This window comes from Hypanus sabinus, chromosome 13 (genome assembly GCF_030144855.1).
Source record: "Hypanus sabinus isolate sHypSab1 chromosome 13, sHypSab1.hap1, whole genome shotgun sequence".
Classification (NCBI taxonomy): domain Eukaryota; kingdom Metazoa; phylum Chordata; class Chondrichthyes; order Myliobatiformes; family Dasyatidae; genus Hypanus; species Hypanus sabinus.
The window spans coordinates 39,528,334-39,537,594 of record NC_082718.1 but is presented as its reverse complement, the minus strand read 5'-3'; positions in this window follow the sequence as shown (position 1 = coordinate 39,537,594).

Sequence of the window (9,261 nt, the reverse complement as noted above, 5' to 3'; positions counted from 1 at the left end):
TGCCAGAATCTATTGATTCTTGAAAAATCATTGTTAATGCCTCCACAATCTCTTCAGCTATTTCCTTCAGAACCCGGAGGTGCATTCCATCAGGTCCAGGAGATTTATCCACCCTCAGATCGTTAAGCTTTCTGAATCACCTTCTCAGTTGTAATTTTCACTGCACAAACTTCACTTCCCGAACACTCTTGAATGTCCAGTATACTGCAGATGTCTTCCACTCTGAAGACTGATGCAAAATATACACTCAGTTCCTCTGCCATCTCCGCATCTCTCAGTACAATATCTCCAGCATCATTTTCTATTGGTCCAATATCTACTCTCTTTTACTCTTTATATACATAAAAGAGCTTTTTGTATTTTCTTTGATATTAGTTGCCTGTTTCCTTTCATAATTCATCTTTTCCTTCCTAATGACCTTCGTAGTTTCCTTCTGCTAGTTTTTAAAAGCTTCCCAATCCTCGATCTTCCCACTAGCTTTGGATTCCTTGTATGCCCTCTCTTTTGCTTTTACTTTGCCTCTGACTTCACTTGTCAGCCACGGTAGCGTCCTTCTTCCTTTCAAAAATTTCTTCTTATTTTGAATATATCTGTCTTGCACTTCCCTCATTTTTTACAGAAACTCCAGCCATTGTTGCACTGCTGTCCTTCCTGCGAGTGTCCATTTCCAGTCAACTTCAGCTAGTTCCCAACTCATGACATTATAATTTCCTTTATTCCACTGAAATACCCGACACATTGGATTTTGTTTCTCCTTCTCAAATTTCTAAGTGAACTTGATCATGTTGTGATCACTGTTCCCTAAGGGTTCCTGAACTTTAAGCTCTGTTATCACATCCAGATCATTGCACAACACCCAATCCAGCAAAGCCAATCCCCTAGTGGGCTCAACAAAAAGTTGTTCTAAAAAGCCATCCATTAAACATTCTACAAATTCTCTCTCTTGAGATCCAGTACTGACCCGGTTTTCCCAATTCACTTTCATGTTAGAATCCCCAACGATTATCGTGATATTGCCCTTCTGACATGCCTTTTCTATCTCCTACTGTAATTTGTAATCCACATCCCGGCTGCTGTTTGGAGGCCTGTATACAACTGCCATTAGGGTCCTTTTATCCTTGCCATTTCTTAACTCAACCCATAGAGTCTCTATACCTTCCGATCCTATGTCATCCCTTTCTAATGATATAATATTATTTCTTATACATAGGGCCATACCACCCCCTCTGTCTACTAACCTATCTTTCTGATACGCCATATATTCTTGGACATTCAGCTCCCAATGGCAGCCATCCTTTAGCCAAGTTTCAGAGATGGCCACAACATCATACTTGCCAATCTGTAGCTGAATTTCAAGATCATCCGTTTTATTTCTTATGCTGCGTGCATTCAAATATAACACTTTCAGTCCAGTATTTGTTCCCATCCCCTTGTCCCTCTCTCATGTTATCTCCTTGCCTGCCCATTGCCTCCCTCTGGTGCTCCTACCCCACCCTTTCTCTTTATTCAATGGCCTTCTGTCTCTTTCACCAATCAACTTCCTAGCTCTTTGCTTCATTGCTCCCCCTCCAAGTTTTTACCTATCACCTGGTGTTTCTCCCCTCCTCCCACCTTTCAAATCTACTCCTCAGCCTTTTTTCTCCAGTCCCGCCGAAGAGTTTCGGCCGGAAATGTCGACTGTACTTTATTCCGTTGATGCTGCCGAGCCTTCTGAGTTTGTCTAGTATTTTGTGTGTGTTGCTTGGATTTGCAGCATCTGCAGATTTTCTCTTGTTTGTGAAATTAAGGGCCAGTTAGCCTAACTTCAGTCTTTGGGAACGTGTTGGAATCGATTATTAAAGATGAGGTTTTGGGGTCCTTGGAGACTAATGATAAAATAAGTCAAAGTCAGCATGGGTTCTGACAAAGGGAATTCTTGCCTGACAAATCTGTTAGAGTTCTTTGATGAACCAGCAGGGTGGACAAAGGAAAGGCAGTAGATGTCATTTACTTAGATTTTCAGAATGCATTTGATAAGGTGCCACACATGAGGCTGCTTAACAGGATAAAATTCTATGCCACTACAGAACAGGTACTGTCATGGATAGAGGAATGGCTGATAGGCAAGAGGCAGCGAGTGGGAACAAATGGGCCTTTTTCTGGTTGGCTGCCAGTGACTAGTGATGTTTGTCAGGGGTCAGTATTGAGCCTGCTACTTTTCACATTGTTTGTCAATGATTTAATTAACGGAATTGATGGCTTTGTGGCAAAATTTACAGATGATACAAAGATAGGTGGAGGGGTAGGTAGTGCTGAGGAAGCAATGTGATTGCAGCAGGGCTTAGACAAATTGGAAGAATGGGCAATAAAAGATGGAATAAAGTGTTGGGAAATGTATGATAATGTATTTTGGTAAAAGGAACAATAGTGCAGACTATTATCTAAATAGGGAGAAAGTTCAAACATCAGAGGTGCAGACGGACTTAGGAGTCCTCATGCAAGACTCTCAGAAGGATAATTTACAGGTTGAGTTTGTGGTAAAGAAGGCAAATGCAACATTGGTATTTATTTCAAGGGGATTAGAATATAAACACAAGGAGATAATGTTGAGCCTTTATAAGACACTAGTTGGGCTGCACTTGGAGAATTGTCAACAGTTTTGAGCCCCATATATCAGAAAGGATGGGTTGAGAGAGTTCAGAGGATTTTCTCAAGGATGATTCTGGGAATGAAGGGTTAACTTTTGCTTTGGGCCTGTACTCAGTGGAATTTAGAAGAATGCAGGGGAACCTCGTTGAATCCTACCAAATATTGAAATAGGGTGGATGTGGAAGGATGTTTCCTCTGGTGGGGGTACCCAGAACTGGAGGGCATAGCCTCAAAATTGAGGGGTGACCTTTTAGAACGGAGGTAAGGAGGAATTTATTTTAGCCAGAGAGTAGTGAATCTGTGGAATGCTCTGCAACATTCTGCAGTTAAGGCCAAGTCCTGGATATACTTAAGGCGGAAGTTGATTGCTTCTGATCAGTCAGGGCATCAAAGGATATGGTGAGAAGGCAGGTGTATGGGGTTGAGTGGGATCTGGGATCAGCCATGATGGAAAGGTGGAGCAGATTCAATGGACTAAATGGCTTAATTCCGCTCCTATGTCTTATGATCGTGTGTGGTGGAAGTGTGTGACCGACTGCATTACGGCCTGGTATGACAGCACCAATGCCTTTGAGTGGAAAATCCTACGGAAAGTAGTGGATTTGGCTGAGTATATTATGGGTAAAGCCTTTCCAATCATTGAGCACATCTACATGAAGCATTGCTGTAGAAAGCAGCATGGATCATCAAAGATCCTCGCCACCCAGGCCCTGCTCTTTTCTCACTGCTGCCATCAGGTAGAAGGTATGAGTGCCTCAAGACTCACACCAACATGCACAAGAACAGTTCTTACCCCTCAATCATCAGGCTTTTGAACAAAAGAGGATAACTACACTCATTCGATTTCTGCTGTTCCCACAACTGACAGTCTCACCTTAAGGACACTTTACCTTGTTATTTCACATTCTCGCCATTTATTGCTATTTATTTATATTTGCATTTGTGCAGTTTGTTGTTCATTGATCCTGTTTACAGTTACCATTCTATAGATTTGCTAAGTATGCCCACAGGAAAAATATCTCAAAGCTGTATGTACTCTGATAATATATTTTACTTTGATCTTTAAACTTTTGAACTTTTGAATCTCATACAGGATATAAAACTGCAAAAACTCAGATTTGGAGATCATAGCAGGTGCTGTGAGGCAACAGTGCAATCTGTTGTGTCATTACTCTTTAGGAATGTGTTATACAAAATAAATACTCTTCACCGTTCTTCTTCTTCTTAGGCAGTCCATTGGGATCAAAAATGACTTTCTTCCAATCCAGTTTTATTGGTTCAGAGATGGCAAGAAGTATTTTGGTATACTGTATTATTCTTTAATCTTCAAAAAAAAATCAGAGAATTTTAAACATGAGAAAGTCTGCAGATACTGGAAATCCAAAGCAGCACACACAAAATTCATTATTGAAATGAATAAACAGTCAATGTTTTGTCTGGCTTCACCTATCACCTTCCAGCTAGCCTCTTACCCCTCCCCTCACCCTTCCTTCCCAGTCCTGAAGAAGTACCTTGGCCCGAAACACTGGCTGCTTTTTTTTCCATTTCCATGGATGCTGCCGGATCTGCTGAGCTCCTCCAGCACTTTGTGTTTGGTGTATCAGACAACTTTGTCATAATGAAAAAGATGATGTGAAAAAAGGTATTGGAATTTTAAGATTCTTCACTAACGGTATTGATGAGGAAATGCAGTTGATGCGTGTACATGGGTCTGTAGAAGGTGCCATTTACAGGCTTACCAGCAAAGTTGAACAAGTTGGCATTAAAGGGCAGAGAGGGCACAGTTATAAAGTTGGCTAAGTAACAGACTCCAAAAGATCCTAGTGAATCGTTGTGGAACATACTGAGGGAGGGTGAATAGTGGCATTTTCCAGGGATTATTGTTGGTGTCATTTGTTTGTTGATCTGCATTAATATGTTACATGTGATATAAGCCACAATATCTAAATATGTAAATAACACAAATCTTAGCTACATTGTGAACTACCAAGAGGATAGCAATGAACTGCAGAGGGATATAAACAGGCTTTATAGAACAGACAGACACAGGAAGAGTGAAGTTTCATGCAGAAAAATTATATGTTGTGATAGGGAGATTGAGGAAAAGCAATATGGGGTATGTGTGTACAGGTTGTGGAAGAAGAGTCAGCGAAAGAGTTAAAGAACCCAGTAACTAATATATACTTTTCCATTTAAACTTTGTAATATTGAACTTTGTATCCCAGGTTTAGACCTCCAGCTGACAGACAGCCTTTCACAACCATGATGCAGGCTCCGAGTGCGAATGGCCGAATAAGAACATGTACTAATGTGATTTGGCCACTTCTCTGTCCTATGATTAAGAATATCTTGTGTAACAGATGTGCTCTCATGCTACTCATCACGTAGATTTGCTCGCTCATGAGTATAAAGATACGCAGAAATTGCTCTGTGGTTCAGAGTCTTGCACCTTTCTGCAGGCTCTCCATGATATCATGCTAAATAAAGATATCACCACTTGAAGTCTGGTCTCTAGCATTATTTGCTTCAACATAGTCATTGAAAGTTACAGGACAGTCTGAGAAAAGGGATTGTAAATGTAATTCTGGGCTTTATCAATAGGAGCTTAGAGTATAAAGAGAGGGAAGGCAGGCAGAACTTTGTAGAACCCTAACTCACCCTCAACTTGAGTACTATGTTTAATTCTGGTCTCTTCATTATGGGAAAGATGTAGGGTCTTCCCATTGGAAGATGTATACAAGAATGTTTCCTAGGATTAGGAACTGCATTTGAGGGTTAGATTGGATGGGCTGGGAAGTCTCTTTGTGGGAACTGCTGATTTGGAAGAAGGATACAAAGAGAGGAGTGCTGACACACAGCTGATAGTGGAAGTCTGCTTTCTTTGCTGGAGGGATTATGGAACAAAGGTAACAGGTACAAAATGAGATAAGGGAATCAAACCTGATAGGAAAAATGACTATTTTACATAGCATGTGTTTGAAATTTGGCAATGGTGGCAGTTCTAGATGAAATTGGATCAGTATATGTTGGAAAAAGATTTGTATTGGTTATGGAGATAGGGTTAATGAGTGGCCAATGAGCTGCTCTACTAGAGGGCTAGAGTGGTTGTGACAAGCTGAATAGCCTCCTTTTGTGCTGTGACCATTTTATGATCCTAACATTATCTTCTAAAACAGAGATTCCCAACCTGGGGCCCATGGACCCATTAGTTAGTGGTAGGGGTCCATGGCATAAAAGAGGTTGGGAGCCCCTGTTCTAAAGGGACCAAGAGTTCACAACCTGAGCTGTTCATGGTGTGGTTAGATTCCATCAATTGTGAGGAACTTTCCAAAATCTTACTCAAATTTAGATGCTCACATAGATTGTCTCCATCTTAAGTTTTCTGCATGAAGGCAGAGTGGGTCTGTGTCTATTGGGCAACAATGATCCCTGCTCTCCTGTAGGTTTCTTAGTCATGAACATCATGGCTGCTCAAAATGGAGAAGAAAGAAAAGGGGAAAGGAGCACCAGAGGGAGGCAAAGGGTGGGCAAGTTGGAGCATCTTCACTCTGTCCACTGGGACAAGCAGGATCCCCAGTGGCCACCCATTTTCATTCCACTTCCCATTCCCATTCCGATATGTCCATCAATGGCCTCCTCCACTGTTGTGAAGAGGCCACATTTAGGTTGGAGGAACAACACATTATATTCCATTTGGGTAACCTCCAACCTGATGGCATGAACATCGATTTCGCAAGCCTTCGGTAATGCTCCCAGACAAACTACCCTCCCCCCCACTTCCCTTCCCCTTTTCTCTCTCTCACCTCATCTCCTTGCCCACCCATTGCCTCCCGCTGGTGCTCCTTTCCCCTTTATTTCTTTTACAGGCTTCTGTCTTTTTCACCAATCAACTTCCCAGCTCTTTGCTTCATCCTTCCTCTTCCAGGGTTCACCCATCACCTGGTGATTCTCTCTCCCCTCCCCCACCTTTCAAATCTACTCCTCAGCTTTTATTTTTCCTGTCCTGCCGAAGGCATTTGGCCTGAGACATCGACTGTACTTTTTTCCACAGATGCTGCCTGCGGTCTGCTGAGTCCCTCCAACATTTTGTGTGTGCTGCTTGAATAAATAAATACTCGATGTTTAAGCATTCACAATTGTGTTTTACATATAGCTTAATTTTGTTTGACTCAATAAATGAGTCCTTTGTCAATGATTTCTAATTGATAATGTGAAGTAGCCTAAATGATCACAGTGTATTTCTGGTTCAAGGAAAATAATGATTAGAGCAACGTTTCAGGGTTGGAAAGTCATGATGGAACCAGTTGAAATGGCTGTGAGTGGGAACATTGCATTATTAACACTCTCAGAATTGAAGTGCGGTACAGTAACGAGTGGAACTGCTGATAGTTTAGACAACGTCAAGGATGGACCACACCATCAGGCACATGTGTACTGGATACTTACTGAACATCAAGACAGTCATCAGCCTTCCATTTTGTGCTTTCATGGCCATTCGAACTCTGTCGTGATCTAAGTTCAGTGCCCTGCTATGTGGCAATATATATTCCATATCTTCCTATATGGAATAACTAACTATTATATAGTGCATGGTCTGACCATGAATGCAGAGAAGGATTCATTAAGCTAAACATCAGTTATGTTTTTCATTGAGTTTTGTATGATTGTATGGTATTTGTGTTTCTTGCCAGTGTGGATTTATCTATCTATCTATCTACTCATTTATTTAGAGATACAGCATGGAATAGACCCTACAAACCAGTACACCTTTGGGCTGTGAGAGGAAACCAGAGCCCCTGGAAGAAACCCACGTATTTCACGGGGAGGATATACAAACTGCTTACAGAGAACACTGGGATTGAACTCTGAACTCTGAACTCTGACACCCTGAAGTGTCACAGTATTGCGCGACCTGCTACACTAATGTGGTGCCCCCGTTTGTTCAATGTTTCCAGCACAAATTCTGTTGAAACTGCAAAATTGCTCAAGTTTATTTCTTTTTATGAATTATATTGGTACATGATGGCCTTACGATTTTTTTTTCCCTGTCATGTTTGTTATGGGGAAGATCTTTTAAATTTGATTTTGGGATTTGCAGTATTTTTTCCAAGATTGCTTACAGAAACCCAAGTGTCTGAAATGGGAATCTGAGATTCTAATGATTGGTTTTTACATGCAAGAAGAAAACTAATTCTTGCAATGGGTAAGTGAAGCTGATACAAAGTTATCTCACTGGTGGTGCACCTCTCTTTACCCCAGGAGACAGATTTCTGTGGCTTCTCTGGGTAAGTCAGAGAACCATGAATTCTCACAACTCTGATTCACAAAAGAAGCTTTATTTAACGAAAATATAAACTAGTTCATCCAAAAAATGGATTGATTAATTAGTGGAAGATGTTTTGCTTTGAATGCTTTTTTCCCATTTTAACCAAAATGGTTCTACCCACTAATGATCTTTTTGGAAAAGGATGATACTATTTAAAATTTACGTGGAGATTACTTAAAGTCTCTTGAATATTTCAAAAAAAAAACCTGAAGATATTATTCCTCTCCAAGCATAGCTGTAAACACTAAAGTAGCCACATCTAATTTCAGGGCTGGTCGCGGGAGTTTACTGGTATCACATTAAGCTTATTGCTAGTGAAAGGTCATATTAATTATTCAAATACTGTGAAGTTTCCATGGTGCAGTTTTGGCTGGCTTAGCCCCATTTGTTCATTGCTTCTGGCACAAATTGCTCACATTCATTATTTTATAAATTATTATTGGTACATGGAAGTACATAGAAGCTGTTAACTAGGTGTCCCCTTGTAACCAAGCAACTGCTTGCAATCACAACCAAGCAATGCTTTCTTGGCGACTATAACTCTGAAAGTCACGGACGTCCATACTGTTTGAAAATTCGCTGCCAGCAATTAACTAATTATTCTACAATGATTTTAGTCAGAAAAAAACCCAGAAAGGCTTAAGACTTTCAGATTAGCATTTGGACCACATTATCATTCATGGAAAATGGTGGCTGAACTGGAAAAGTGTGGCAGAATGTGATTATATTGCACACAAGACAGCCCAAATGCTTACAGTTGGTTAATGTTTTTTTTTACCAGATTGCGCCAACATTAAATAGTCTGAAGAAGAAAAGGTGTTAGATGGAATTTATCTTTGTTGTATATTTGGTATATCACATTAACAACACCTGTAATATTAGGAACTTCTTTGTACTTAAGAAATCATTTAAAAATAGGTTAGTGTGTATTGAAACAGTCCACTCAATAAATATTAATGTATTAACGTACAGTACTGTTCAAAGACATAGCCACATATGGTCCCTAAGATGTCTGTACTTTACTGTATTTGTCAATATGGAGCTGAGAGTGAGTTTGTAAATCTGGTGGGAGCAAAGGATATTGCGAATGGCAAGGGTTGAGTGCCATGGGAGGGGTGTGGAACAGGTGGCAGAGAAGGAGTGCCTGGGGTGGAGGGGGTGTGGGTGCAGACACAACCAGCCCTGAGACACCAGGTTTGATCATTTGATTTCAAAGAATTGGTTTATTGATCATTACAATGTCTCTCTGATGTTTCCCATCAAATCCCCTCTCCCTGCCCCCTTCTCAGCCTCAGTCTACAACAGAG